Source organism: Falco peregrinus, chromosome Z (assembly GCF_023634155.1).
Source record: "Falco peregrinus isolate bFalPer1 chromosome Z, bFalPer1.pri, whole genome shotgun sequence".
Taxonomy (NCBI): Eukaryota; Metazoa; Chordata; class Aves; order Falconiformes; family Falconidae; genus Falco; species Falco peregrinus.
In genome coordinates this window covers 21,893,308-21,909,493 of record NC_073739.1, presented here as the reverse complement: position 1 = coordinate 21,909,493, position 16,186 = coordinate 21,893,308, and positions in this window count along the sequence as shown.

Below are 16,186 nucleotides of genomic sequence, written 5' to 3'. Positions count from 1 at the left end.
ATCAAAGTTTTTTTGTGTTAGTGAAAACAGGAGCTGGGCCATCCTCAGGCATCTTCAGCCCATTCTTAGGACTAGTATAATACAGGCAACTATTGTTAACTTTCTGTAATTTGTAATTCAGCCTCAGTACTGTTAGAGAAGAATTATCTGCACATCATCCTACTTAAACAGTGTCACTCTCATTAGGCAGAATATTAATGACAACACTATTAGTATCTCTATTGCTTGTACTATAGTCTGGAAAGCATAGCTAGAAAATGGACTAAGATCTTTGTTTATTTCACACAGTTGATTAAGTGTGCTTTTAAAGGCAGTGTAATTTTCTTGCTCTTTTTGAAATTTTCACCCCCCCACAAGAGGTCACCCAAGGTAAATCTTATCACTGACACTTGCCTTGCTTGATTAAAATGACTAGGTAACAGTCATGTAACAAGGGCTGATTTTTTATATTTTAATTTTAGAAGAAATGGTAATCGATGTTAAACAATAGGAGCTTTGGTAACAAATAAGCCTAGTGCAACTAGAGAGGTTGCAGGTACCAGCATCCATTGTGCACTGGAACCCTGCTTGTTATTTCGCAACACATATTCTCAGAGATAACCACCTCAGAACAGAAAGCTGTTGATGTGTTGTAAGAAACAGCATGAAGATTTTCTTACTTTTTTTTAATTAAAAAAAAAAGCCTTTTCTAGTTTAAAAAAAAAAAACGCTACATAGTTTCTAGGTGAAAAAAGCATAGTGCATCTGGGCTAGTAACGTTGTTTGCTATTATCTCTGTATGTCACTGTTTAAGTCGAGACAAGGAACACTGAGAAAATATTATCTTACTCTTCCCCCCTCCTGGAAACAAATCTCAGAGAAAATACTGAGAAATGATATTTTAATTGGTTTGACCTCTAAAGCCATTAAATAATTATGAAACCTCTTCTCTTCAACAATTGCTTGAAGTACTTTATATTCTTTCCTCAACATATAGCAGTTTCCAGCTAGTAGCAGTGTGATTGATTTTTCCATATCAGATACGTTGTTATGGTCTCTTGTTTCCATAGCAAACCTATAGCATCTGTCTTCAACCTCAGGCTGCAGTCCTGCACTACCCAGTGATACTTTATGCGACCACATCCTTCCATTACAAGTATGAGTGGATTAATATTGATTTTTGCCTCTTGTCCAAGACTGAAGGTCCATCTTAACAGCAATAAATTACACAGCTGAAACATGAGTGTATGCTTGGTCCACCTTGGTCTTCATGGCCAGGATTATTACTTCGTCTCAAAACCAATCTCTGATGTTTTTAACCCATTACAAGGCTGAAGGCTGTGTCAGGTTTAAGCACTTGTTTGGGTGATGTTGACAACAATCCAGCATTTCCAGAAAACCTGGGCTCCCTGGTTCCAGTATCAGTGCTTAACTCTTAAGCACAAATTTGTGACAGTGACCTGCCATGGTCCGCACACAGCCAAGCTTGGAAATAAAACAGCAAAGAACAGTACGAGAGCAGGATTGACAATCAATGAGAACTGATTAACTTAGAAAGAAAGTTAAATAAGGGCAGGAACAGAGAGGGTAACAGAACAATACTGAGTAGCAGAAACAGCACTGCTGGAGGTGTAAGGATGTACAGAGTTAAGGACACACTTTCACAAGTGGTGATCAGATGAATGGCATGCATGATGTTTCTGTCAAAGCCCTGTATACTGCTGCAACTTCTCCGAATCTCTTTTTTTCCAGCCTTGCTTGACTGATGAAGGGAAACTCAAAATCCGTGTAAGGTCTAAAATTTGCAACAGGGAACAAATCTGCAGGAAATTAAGTACACACCTTTATCATTACTGCTTGTTTTCACTTGAAATGCCAGGTTCCTCCCTGTGTTCTGCATGCTGGGTTGCGCTGCTGTTGTGTTGGCTGGTCACTCCAGTGCTTCTAGACAATGTTTCATAAATATGGGGATTATTTTGTTGTATTTTTCTGGTCCATTTGAGGCATTTTTGCAGCATGAAAGAAGTTTTTGATGTGCTGATTACAGGTACAGACCTTCTAGTCTGACACAGCCATGTATGTAAAGCTTGAAATAGTAATATATGGGTGTATATAGTAATAAATAAAGATGTGAAAGAAGGTCTGGCAGCACCTGCAGGAGTGAGCCATGGGTGTGTGGAGAGATGACTGGGGACATGGGTGAAGGGGGCAGTTGTGAAGATGAGCCTGGCCCCACTGCAGTGTGAACCCCCCTGGACTGGTGATTCCCGGTCCCCCAGAGGCTCCTTTCCATGAAACCCTGTCCTACAGAAGCATGGAAAATACACTCCTTTGTAAAAACTGCCAGGAAGAAGAAGCAATTGCCAGGCTGTGGTGGTAACCAGATGCAAACATGAGGTCCCGGAGCGAAAACAGGTTGCAGAGCCTGTGGCTTCTTATGGTCCTGGGCTACCACAGAGGTGGCACCAGCGGCTGCATGGTGCTGGACAGGACATCATCTTCTCCCTCCTGGGCAGCTTACTTTGGGCCAGAGATGGCTATTTTTTTCTCTTTCCCCTTTGGGCAGCCGTGTTAGCAGTTCAGTGTAATCCAAGTACATTTGAACATTTGAACAGTCTTCATGTACTGTAATTATTTTTTGAACCCATAAATGTGTTGAGAGGCTCTGTAGTTGTATTTCTAGAGAAGATGAAGGCATTATTGGTTTTTTTAGTTTATAAAAAGTATCAAAAATTATAAAAATTGTTATGAGCTAGAAAAAAAAGGAAGTCCAAACATTTCCAGTCTAAAATGTACTTTTTGCTTTTCCTACTAAGCTCTTTTTTTTTCTTTAAGCGCATGCAAACTTCTCTATTAACCACCAATTACATGTGATCAGCACTGCAAAAACAAGCCATAGCTAGATCATAGCTTTTCTCAGGCTTCAAGTTGTGCTGACGATTCAGCACTTTCACATCTGTTTATGCCAAAATTCTTCTGATAGCATTTGATATTTACAACGTACAAAGTATTAACTACAGAAGGACTTGGCCAAGTATTCCTTAATGAATTGAAATTCTTCTGGTTAAAATAGTGATAGAAATAGCAGAACAAAAATCATCTTGCCAGCTACATTCTTTTACAGAGCTATAACTGTACCCTGGAAGGGTGTCTCTTATGGAGGACCATTGGCTATAGCTGATAAATCTCAGCTAGAAATGTCTCCAGTAAAATATGAACAAGAGGTAGTAATTTTTATTCAAAATATATACTAGAAAGCTATATTCAAAATATTTTCAAATGTATATTCAATACATTCAAAATCTAGCTGTTGGAAGTAAATCTGACTGCAAGCATGAGATGAGGATAGACGTAGGTACAATTTTTCTTCAAAAATATGAGCCCTAATATTCCTAGGGAAAAAGAAAAAGGAAGCAAACCTGTATTTTAAGCACTGCTAAAGTACTTTAATAATAATTTTTGAAACAAAATATTGAGCATGTGGCAATTGGAAACATTGCAATAATCTTTTTTAAGCATATCTGCAGCTTTTCTGGAGACAGTCCTGAAGCTTTATCTTTTCTTGAAGACTTCCTAAGCAGTTAGGTAGCTTAGAAAGATTCTTTGCACTAACTGGAGAGAAAAATACTTTTGGTGTGCTCTCAGAGTTCAAGCTAGCAAAATGTGTGTGTAGGGTGGGAACATCCCAACTCAGCCACCTCTGAATTCACTGGTAGATGGAAAAAGGAAGTAAATGAAAAGAAAGTACCACCAATGTGAAGGGAACATGCATTTCTCATTCTGCTTTAGTGAACATGCAAGTAGAAATGTTTTGTAAACAAAATCACTGTGTATGAAGCTGCCATATTTTAAAACTACTGATGTAGTAAAGGTTTAAACTACAGTCCCAAGAAAGCAATTTTCATAACAGTTTATCTGACGTGTTTAGACTCTGATTTTATTCACAAATTATTTGCAAATGATTTTTTTCCTTATTTGCTGTTTGGAAATTTTTTTTGGCAGATTTTGTGGGTTTTTTTTTTAAAGAAACTTCATTCACTGAATTTCATGCAGATTTTTGATTAGGAGCAATTATTTGCATATTAATATTTTTCTTATGAAGTGCATGCTGCACAGGTGGATAGCCTTATATCCTAATGTGGTCTTCTGAGCTACACAGGGATGTAAGTGCTTTCACTTTTCTCAGGAAAAGCCTAGAGGTATTTTTTTCTTTGTTTTTCTTTCTTTTTTTTTTTTTTTTTACAAAAAAAACCCTATTATCACAGTGCCCGAGTGTTTTGCTCTAATGGCAAAGTCTTAGCAGCAGTTATTCATGTCAAAGTAATTAAAATGGGATGTTTACAAATATTTTCATTTTCTCATTTCCAGTGGAAAAACAGAGTTGGGGTATGTTCACGTCCTTATGATTTAAAAATATCTTGCTGACCGACAGGAAAGAAACATTTAGCAAGAAACTAAGACTAGGTTACTAAGTTTGTAAAAAATATAGTTTGTATAAGGACAAGTTTTGGGGAAGATTCTTTTTTGGTTAGGCCTGTTGATGTACTCAGGAAAACTGGTGAGACTTGAGGTACAAAAAAATCTTTTCTAAGTCACAGAGGTCTATGGCATGATTTTACTATGTACTGTGACTGCTTCCTTATGAAAGAATGGCTGGTACTAGTAGTTTCTTAGTAAGGAGAAAAATGCTTTCATTTTTTTTCCTGCAGGAGTACTTCACTGTATTCACTAGAAATACAGTGGGTATTTCCTTCTTTGTAATATCATAATGATTCTGAATTTGATTACTATGAAAAGTTATTCTGAAGAAGGAGTGTTATTTGAAAAGTCATTCGTGATACTTTAAAATATTACTAAACAATTGTTAAGAAGACAGTGTATATTTCTTCTATTAGATTACATTTTCCCTTAGCATTGCTAAATGTTTTACCTATTATTTTATCATGTTACATAAACTGCTAATAGTCATAACTAAAATTTAAAGTGGAAAAGAGTTACATTTTACAGAAACTAAATTCTGTCTGCAATCATAGTTTCACAATATGTCCATCTATTTTTATTGTCATGCTTGTTTTTAAAAAAATTTAAAGCATTAGTATGTCAAATACAGTATTACATTTTTATAAGTCTCGTTAAAGTCCAGTGAAAACCACAAGGCTGGGGTGAATGTGTACATGGTGGTGCTCAAGGGTCATGTGGAGACTCACTGTACCAAAGCAATGTAACCTGTTGGGTTTTGAAAAGGAGGACCGTTTGTACTCGACTTCCAGCTGGAGGAGGCAGAGTGAAGGCTCAATGCTTCCAGCCTCCTTTGCCTCTTTATCCTCATGGGTCAGCCAAAGCCAACCCAAATACCCTCAGAAATGCTCCAGTGCATGTACAGGTTAAGATGCAAAATCCGCAGAGGAGTTCCGGTCCCTTGCAGTCTGTGTGGAGGGATGTGCTCTGCAGCCTGGGCTGGATACTGAGGACTGATGTCCTCTAGAGCCCACAGTGGTCCTGTGCAAGCTCTATTTAGGCCAGCTTTATTGCACTGCCACCTGAAACAAGGGTTAGCCTGGACATTTTTATTGCCTTCAAGTATTTTCAACCTCCATAAATACAGAAGACAATAAGTGTTTTTCATATTCATAGACTCAAAGCCATTTTCCCTCTAGCCATAAAGGAACAGTTAAGGAATTATTATAAAAAAAGGTCTGCAGTGTGTGTAGGAGTTCTGAAATATAATGTATCTGGTATGCCTTGAGTAAAGTAATTGTGTTAGAAAAGTATTTTTGGTGTATGTTTTGTATGGAAAATGGAGGAAAATGGGAATATAGCCTTTTACATCCTTCATAATATAGCTGCAAGTATGTGCTATCACAAGAACATTAAGACTGCAAGTAAGCTACTGAAATCTTAAAAGAAAATTGTTAAAAATAAGCTTTCCTTGTTCCTATGTATTATGATACAATGTTTAATTATATGACCAAATACTACTTATTCTACAATTTCAGTAGGTATGCCACATTCCAGAGAAATCTCTTAGCATAGAGTAGAATATAGCTGAAAGTGCTCAACCTATCATAATAACTTTCCATAATAACTTGGTTTTGCCCTAAGGCAGAAGCTTAAAGAACTGGATAGATCCATTACTTAAGAAAACTTTGAGGGAGTATAAGAACATGGAATGGCATTTCATGGAAGGAAAAAAAAAAAATTGGTGGCAGCTTTTATAGCATGTTAAGCTCTCAAAAGGTAAATAACATTTCCCGAAAGGGAGCACAATCTGCAAAGGAAGACATTATAAATAGATGACTAATGTCAATTCGGCAATGTTCCTTAAAATGACCTTGCAAATCAGAGAAGACAGGTTCAGTATTCCTCTAGGGAAACACTGGATGTGCCTACATGGGCTTTTAGTTTTGATCAGAAGCATGCTTTTGAAGCAGATGCCCAAGTTGTCTCTACTGAACTGCATAGCGCACAGCAGTGTCAGCGTGCTCAGCATGGATTTCTGTTAGATGAAACTAAAATGGAATACACTTTAGCAAAAGGTACCTTATGCACCCCAATCACAGCCCATAAGAAATAGTTCCCCAAAGAAAAAAAAAAAAGGTAGAAACAAGCATACAAACAAACCCTGAGATGTGTGTTGTGTAAGTCTCAGGTTCTTGCCACTAGCTGCAGCTCTACAGAGCTCTCTGGCTGCTCTGTTGGCTCGTGTAGACATAGCCATAGTTTCTGCAGACTGCTGTTGGGGATGTATATGGCAGCAAAAGTGTATCACTCAAAAGAACAGATCCTGTGGGATATTACAATTTACAGTGAAGAAGTTCTGATAAGAGGGGTAAAAAACACAACAGAAGCTGACATATTTTTGAAGAATATTGAAGCTAGAGGTAGCAGCCAACAGACTGTAGTGGAATTACTGTGCAACCTTAACAGCACTGCTTGTTCACAGTGGCAATAATGTTTCTACTATCCCAAAAGCCTGTATAATTTTGAGTTGGAATAGTAATATCTTCTGAACCTGTGTACATGTGCACATTTTTTCTTACATTTTTTGAGTTTCTCCCTGTGAAAGGGTGAGTTAATATTTTCTTAACTGTAAGATGAATGAAAATTAAAAATAAATTGTTTACCAAGATATTTTCTGTAGTTGTTAAAATTAAGCTCATGTGTCTATGTGATAAATTTTTATGAATCTGTGTGGGTAGAAAGAAAATGTGTGTTTTCCCCATTCTCCCTTAAAGAAGGACTTTCTAGAAAGTCAAGTACCTTAAATGACTTCATTGAGAAAATAGAAGTAAATGTGAGCATATCTATTGGCTTTGCCAGCTTCTGCATTATGCCCCACTAGGCATGACACAAAACAGCAACAGAATAACTTCAGTTATAAGGAAAAAGCAGGCTTTTAGTGTAATAAGTGTAATAAGACTACCTGTGTGCTGCAGAATTCATAGCAAAACCTAGGCTTGTGTTCAATTCTTGTGCTGCTTTTAAAGGAGACAGGCAGTTTATGCAGAACCTTTGAGAAAGCTAAGGGCATGGTGTGTAAAGCATCACCCATAAATTAGAAAAATAGTGGCTATAAACTTTAACAAAGGACGTCTGTCTTCAATACTGACAATAGAAACCTTGGAATATTTGTAACAGCAAATATGCCGCAGACATTACCTTATCTTATTGTGTGGCAACAAGGTTTGCATTGTGAGAAAAATGCATACGCATTTCTCAGAGTAAAATCCTGCTGGCCCTGTTGAAGACAATTCTTGTTGACTTCAGCAGGAATAGGGTTTGAAGCAAAATATCTTCTAACAAATACTGATCAGGTAGTAGAGAAATGAAATTAGTTGATCTGATGGAGAAAAAACTGCTCCACTTCAGAAACATATTGTATTATAGTGATTTTTTTTCCTATTAACTCTTTAAAATGTACTTGATACTGTCACAGACTTTAAAGTTTTCTTTTTTTTCTGCCTCATTAGAGCCAAGCTTTACTCATAAATTATGGGTACTAGTTCAATGAAGTAGACAGTCCATCATACTATTGAGGCCTGCCCACGTATGATGCCGAAGAACTTCCAGTTTACCATGCACTTGAAATAGTGCAACCAAGAGCGCTATTGTGTGACCGTTAATCATCTCTACCTACCATCTTTTTCTACCCCCTGACAAAATTACCATACTGCCTAATCTTGTTGGGAATAGCTATACATACCACAAGATTATCCTATAATTTCTGATGGAGTGGGATGTTTAAAAGATTCCCTATCAATAAAGTCAACAAGGTTAATCATAATCAGCACATGAAGCAGAAGCACCGAGAATTAAACTAGCGCATTTTATGTCCTCTAGGAATGGCAAGTGACTACTAGAAAGAGCAAGTTAACTGCAAAAAGCAGGAGCTGGTGAATTAAATCATATGCTGCTATATATAGTCACACGTAAGATGTGGGGGGAAAATCACTGAAGAAGACAACAGATCCAACATGACTGTAAGTGAATGTATGATGGCTTAAATACTGTGAAATCCTATGAAAGCGTCCAGACTCAGCAGAAACACTAGTCACTATCAGGCAGTGGTCATCGCTATTAAGAATCATTTGGCCTAACAGGGTCCTTTGGCGGATGGCTAATTTATGACAATTTCCTGACTCGTTTAGGTCTGCTGCAGTGGGGTGTTAAATTCTTCATATTCTGAACCTCTCAATATTCACCATGGCTTCTGCTGGCGCAACTTAAATGTTGTGGTGCATGCAGAATAAAACAAATCCCAAAACAACATCACCACAAATCAGGGCAATATTTTAATAAGGTATTTGACTGAAGTGATGTAGTTGCGGCTGACACTGGAGTGATATCTTTCATTTATAAAGTAGAAATTATTTGCATTTAGACTTTACTACAGCTGTCTACTTCTACTTCCAGAGACACATCTTTACTAAAGAAACCTCATAAAAAGGAGACAGTGTTGATTTTTAAAAATCTTTGAACTCTAATGTTGTTTTAAAAGAACTGAAATAATTGTGCGAGGTTTTTGTTTGTTCTATCCCCGCCCCCCCCCCCCCCCCCCCCCAGTCATTAGGGTAAACTTCTTGGCACAAGTTAAACAGAACATTTAGTTGTTATCTTTGGCAGATGGATTTTCTTGTTGGTGGACTGAATTTGAGGCTCTGTGCTCAGAGTTCAGAGGTCATGTGTGAATTTGTTATGCTTCCTTGTTAACTCAATGAAATAAATTAGTCTGATGAAATTCTCATGAAGTGTTTATTTTTTAATGTTTCTATAACATACAATAAATTATAATTTATGAGGTGTAATTGAAGAAAAGTCTAGAGGAAGTTGTGTATAAGATTAGGGGATTATTAAATCAATTTTATTGTGTTTTCAAAACTTAAAATATTTTACAGTTACAATAAATTGTTTGAAAGTGCTATCAACCTATAAATTTTAATAATTTAATAAATATTCTGCCATAAAGTGGGGCATGTGGCCAAATCCCAGAACTGTTTGTGCACAGAGTATCACAATAGTAATGTAATGTTGGGGTTTTTTTGTTTACATGGATAATGGAAGAGTGATCTGTTCTTATGCATAACACATGGTGATTGGTCATTAATTTTAATGAACTGCATCTAAAGACCTTGCAGGATCTGGGAGGATAGCTGACATCTCACTCCTTTTTCCCCATCTGTTGCAGCCTGTTAGATACTGCTGTTGAATATAAGGAGGGAGCATCACTTATTACCTCTCTTGAAGCATGTTGACCTTCTAGGCTCTTGGCAAAGTGACTACAATGTCAATATACATTTTAATGTGAGACTGAATTAATCTCTCACTGCTTGCCCAGAAAGACACAAATAGGGAAAATGTGAATTTATTTCACATGAAGGGGAAGGAGACTGAATAGAACTGGAAAGCAGCTGCTGCAGTTGTTTTTGGTGTGTTCTTTGTGTGTTTTTATGTTTCACATGGCCTTGGTAAACTGTATGCTGCCAGTAGAGCAGAAGATCTAAGAGGTCTTCTCCAATAACAGCTGTTCCCCACTGGATGGTGGGAACAGCGGGGTGAAAGACAGAAAGTGCAGGACTCATTCTGGATCTCAATATGAAAGACCCAGCAACAAATGGTTGAATAAGATAATTGCTTTAATAAGAAGAGGAATGTAGATACCCAGCAAATCTGATGTCCCCTTGGCTGCTGGTTGCCCTGTGTTTGTGTGGTATTGGTTGGAGCTCAGATTTTCACACACCACGCTGTGCAGAGCAGATTCTGTCCATGGAAAAACAAGCTCTCTTTTGGTCATATGATTTCCTCACAAGAAAACAATTGTATTCCTAGAAGATGCTCTCTGGAGAACTTCTTGATGTGCTTTTAGGTAAAGGCAAAGCCACGAAGGTGGCGCAGTACCCAGTGGGAGCTGCCTACAGCCTTGTCTCTTGCAATGTACTGGCTGAGTTCAAGCTGCAGCCAAGGAATTTGTGCAGGGCAGCACAGAACTGAAGGCCACAGACCTGAAGGTACGTGTAGCGCAGTACAGCACAGCACAGCACAGTCCTGTGCCTGCTTATATTAGGTGTTATGTGCATCACTAGTTCCTAAACATGCAAAACTCCCCATCAAGGTCAATAAAGCAGCTGTCCAACAATGAACTATGAGTGCAGAGTTGTAGGTAGTATGATAACTGTGTTGTCTGTAGCACAGCACCTAGAAATCTTAATTTATTTTTGCTATTAAATTATGTTCTATATTTAGATAATAAAGTGCTTTCTCTGGAAATTAAATAAAGAAATTTTAAATAAAAGAGGTCACTCATAATTTCCTTTACTTCTCCCATGCTAAAAAACCCAGCAGATGAGATGGATGAGATTTAATCCAATTTTAGTGACTTAATCTAGGGAAGGGTTGTATGATAGTTGACAATCTATATACATTCTTTGCATCTCATACAAACATAATTTCAGATCCTTTCGAAAGGCTATGCATGTCCTCATTCATTTACCTATTTACTGCAAAGGGAGAATCCAATTTCTTCCAGATTATGCTTATCTGTCATGAAAGGAGTCCTCATTTACTAGTGGAATTGACAAAGACCATGTATCAAGTGATTGTTTCTGCTTTTGAAGTAATTTCTTTTTGTGACTATATAAATATATATATATTTATATGCACACACTTCAGCTACATTTTGACTTAATGAAAAGCTTAATAAAAATCAGCATTTGTAGCTCCTGTGTAGTCAGATAAATTAGTTAATGCACAAACCGAGCTCTTATGTATTATGCAAAAGATTAGTTTTAACATTTGCATAATGTGCTACAAATGACCTACTGTTTCAAGCAGTAGAAGCTTGGTTAAAAGTGGGTTGAAAGCTGAAGTGACATCAATAAAGTAATTATTCTTAGCTTGGCACACCTCATTCATTCTCAAAAGTTCAAGACCCCCTACAGTGCTGAGAGAACAGCTGAAAGACACTGAAGGTGGGTGGGTTAAAGCAAAAATAATGCAATGGGAGTCAACAGGAAGAGCACAGAATGATCAGTGTGGTTTGGATAGCAGGGATCCTTAGCTCTTCAGTGTCTGATCCAAAATCTCATTAACCTGAAAAGCAGTCCTTAAGCTTTTTTAAAGAGTATTAGTCTGGACCACAAATTGCAGATCCAAAGTATGAGATTGTACTAATACGGCTGACTACTCTGTGAGTAAAACTTAGATCAGTGTAATTTCTGAGGAGGAGGGGGAAGCAGTCTCCCCTTACAAATCTGGAAATAATTATGTGGTAGCTTCTCTACATGAGAAACAACAAATGCCTGAATTTACATCATGGATTTGATCATATCTGAGGGTGGCACAGAAAGTGGATTGGAAACGCATGGTCTCCAGTCATCCCTCGGTCTGGTTCATTACATGGTCAGAGACCTTACTGTTTCCTCAGGTTTCATGTAGGGAAAAAACCCCATGAAAACACTCTCACAAAATTTTGACCTGCTATGGCAGTTTACAAGAACAATGGGTCCATGGTGCTAACGCTATTCAATGACATGATTGTCTGAGTCAGCATCACTCATAAAATATTATTCTCTAGCTGTCTGCTGTTAGACAGCCGGTACTGAAAGCATTTCAGTCTCTCCGCAGTCCTGGGGGCCAACCAACCTCTTTAATTGGTGCTATTAAAGAACCTTCTTAACTTCCTCTCAGACAAAGGATTAAATGAACATGTTAGAATTGTTAACTCTAGACTGACTGAGGCATGTGAATAGAGCAAAGGAAAGAGAAATATACTACCACTGATGGGATAATGGGCTTCCCTCTGTCACACGTTGGAAGAAGCACAAAAGCATCTTGTACTGTATGTTGAGCCAGCATACACGTACCTGCATTCATTTAATGTACATTTTATCTAATCTTTAAGGGAATTATTAGTGAAATTTAAGAAGAAATCAATCGATCAATACACAAAGTATTATGTCTTCACTAATTTTGTTCTAATTGAAGAAAAAAAGCACCTGAAATAGCCACTTCTTTATACATTAGGGGCTAGAAGATTTTGCAATCCAAATAATTTTTTGACTGACACCACCTCAAATGGGGTAGAATAAGGTCTAATACCCCCATAGTATGAAAATACAAGCTGTAGAGACTGAACTTCAGCATTGCCAATTCTTGCAGCTTGTTAGCATGGGCCTTGTAATTTCTGATGGTTCCAGCGAAGCCCCAGACACCAATACTGTGTGAAAACACTAGCAAAGGAGTTGTTAAGTCTTCCGGTTACAGAAGGGAAACCTGAATAAAAAAGATATCTTTGAAGAACTGAAAAAAGGAGTAACCTCTTTTTGGGGTTGGCAGCAGGGAAGAAAGAATGGTTGGGCAGCAGCAGGGATGGCCAGCAGGCATGATAGCACCCAGAGGGGGTGGCTGCCTTGGGGTGTCAGTGGTACGATGGCCTCTGCTGCATGGGACATCAGGTCCTGCCCTTTGCCCTCACCAGGGTTCAGTGTGCCATGCACTTCCCCCACTGACACAGCTTTCTTTGGGAAGCATCGAACTGGTTAGGGCCTGTGCTGCCTCTGGAACGGGAGCTGCACCCCTGCATTGTCAGCCTGGGCTGGTGAACCTCTTAACCTGCACGCTCCATCCAACGCTAGCACTTCTTCCTGCTCTGACTTCTGCATTCTTCCGATTCCTTACACAGTGCTGCTCAAATACCTGACTTCTGAGTAAAAAACCTGTGCTGCTCAGGAACAAACAGGGGAGTGAGAATCCCTTCCTTTCTGTAACACGCAGAGACACAGCAGATGGAGTAAATGGACCAGCTGGTTTCAGTGCTGAGCTACCTGTGTTGCACTCCAGCCGCTCCATCAGGAAAAAGACCACCTGCCTGGATGTTTGGTTAAAACCTCTCCTGAAATAAAGAATCCAGAAATTCAGAATTATATGCATTTCATTCAAGAAGTATATAAATTCAACACTTTCATGATCATGGGCAGTGTGTATGTGTGTAAGAAAGTGAGCAGGGCATTTAATTAGTAACTTTTCAGAGGCTTGGTAACAGCCATAGGCACAGTGGATTGCAGTCAGGTCATTTTTATCAATTTGACGAAGTCTCATTGTTTCACTAGGAAGCACTGTTTGCAGCTATCTGTATGACAGCCAGTGTTCTGTCTTAATTAGTACTATTATTTCTACTTCACCTAAAATAGCTGAAGGGTTCTCCTGGGATCTATTCTTGGATACAATTTTGTTTAATCTTATTATTAATGGTAATAATTTTTTTCTTGCTTGGATTATCATCTGTATGCCAATGATTCTATTATTTAAACAAATAATTATTACACATTACAATTCTATTTATTGCATGACAATAACAAATCATAGTTACAGCTTATTCAAAGTAAATTAGTTCTAAAACACTAATAAAATTAATTGCAAGATGTTTGATTGCAAACTAGAGCTGGTTAAAACAGGAGCTCTTTATCATGGTCTTTGATAGTGCACTACTTACTGGAATAAAGCTACCAGCCTTAAATATCTTGGTGCTTGTTAGCAAACAAAGAGTAATTGAAACTTGGTTGCTAAGAGACATTATTTCTCATTGTTGACAATCATGATTTTCTTTGATTGCTGCTTCTATTGTTGTTCATTACACAAGCTAAATGTTTTCCTATAACATTGTGAAAACATGCTTGGGATTCCAATTGTTCTATGAGATACCACTGGGTCTGGTTATAAAGCTTTCAGTCAGGATGGCATGCTCTTGGAAGAGTGTGGGATTTTCTGTTGTAGATGTACATTTTTTGAATGCCAAAGAGACATGAATGGAAGCTGTAATTGCAATCCAGGGTTAGCAGTGCTAGTGTTCTCTCATATACTGCAGGTGGAAAAATGTGTAGCAATTCTTTTTTTGATGTCAAAACATCTTAGCAGCACCAGATACATTTTTCAGATGCTAACACTGGCTTTTGATGCAGCAATTTTAGTCATCTGAAAAGGGGGCTTTATTTTTAAAGCTGCAGTACTCAATGCTCTTTGTAAGCTAAGCCCCACAAAAGTGCCTTTATTTCACCCCAAACCATTAATCAAAGTCCGTAAAAAAGGTAACCACCTTCTGGAAGGGTATTCTTTGGCAACTAGAAAAAGTCAAAGCTCTTTGATTGCTGATGCAAACAGCCATCTATCAATTTTTCCCAAGCAATTCTGCAGATCATGTAGCTGGCATTTTCTGTTCCACATTATTTGGTGATTAATGCAGGGGGCAAGAAATTAACAGCAAAAACCCCACTCAAAGTAGTTGACTGTTTTGACACATTAAATAGGCAACTTTTGGTTTTGGTCAGAACTCTGGTCTATGGAAATTACTTAAAATATTGAAAGAGAAAAAAATAAAAGACTATTTATAAATTTTTACATTTAATCTTTTAAGTTAAAATTTATAAACTGTCTTAAATTAAATAAAATGTAGTGTATGCATATTCTAATTCTGGCAGAAAAATATTAGGAAAAGGTGGAAGAAGATGGAATAAAGACTTGTACTACGAACTAGAAACATCAGTGAGGATTTTTCATTTTCTAGTAAATGCATGATTTTCTTCGCAGAGATCTATGCTGTATTCCTGTTCTTTGGCCTGCTGAGGAGCCCTTCAGCTATTAACTTATTCAGAGTGGCTGACTGTTGCTTACAACTAATAGCAAAGAGTCCACAAATGCAGGAAGAACAGACTGCAACAATTTACATGACAGGATCAGTTTACATAGCAATTTAAAGCATAAATTTTCAGACTGGAAACGTATGCTTTGGAGACATGCCAGTAGTGGTTCAAGGGGGAAGGATGTATGACCAATTTTGTTTTGACTATATTTTTTTTTCAGATAGGGAGTTATACCCCTGTGTGTCTCAGAAGTACCTTGAAAAATGAAGCTGGAGCCCATCTGGTGCTACAGAGCATAACCACTATATACATCAGTCCTTGTGATGTAAACAGAACACACATCATAAGAAAGTGGCATCCATCAGAAAGAGAAACAAAATTTGTGTATATATGCGTTGTATATACATACGCACATGATTGTTGGTTTCACATTAACAATCCTATAGTGGCAAGGAATGTCAAGTCAGTTTTGGACCTCTAAAGACTGAGTTCCCATGCTGAAAAGTTTGAGGTTGAACTCCTCCATGTCATTCCTGTGTTTTGAGATACTTTTTCACTTTAATTGAATAATCTGAAAAGCTGGTTCTTTTCATTCATTTAGAGAGTGATAGCTTCTACTTCTTGAAACCACTGGGAATTGAGGTTTGTATTTTAACAGGTTAGTAGAAGAGGAATATTGTGGAAGGACAGTTCATCTTTCCTCGAAGGGAATGCAACATAATGCAACAAGGATATCCTTTGTTTGTTTCCATGTGTAGTAAATTCATGCTGATGTTGATAAAATCTGTTTTCCTAATGAGTGTTTTGTTTTTATGTATCATTTGTCTCAGTATTCTTTTGTTTTGTTGTATTAATTGGCTTACCGTTTAGGTACTGTGACAAATTCTTAATTTCTACTTTCTAACTTGATTACTTAATTAATGGTTTCCAGAGTTACAGTTTGAAAGAATGATGGCAATTGTACAAACACAATGCAGCTACCACAGGGCTTGAGTCCTGTAAGAAAGGACTGAATGTCCGTCAAGTTCCTAGTGAAATATTTTAAGTGAGGATAAAATCATAGAAACCTAGCTGGG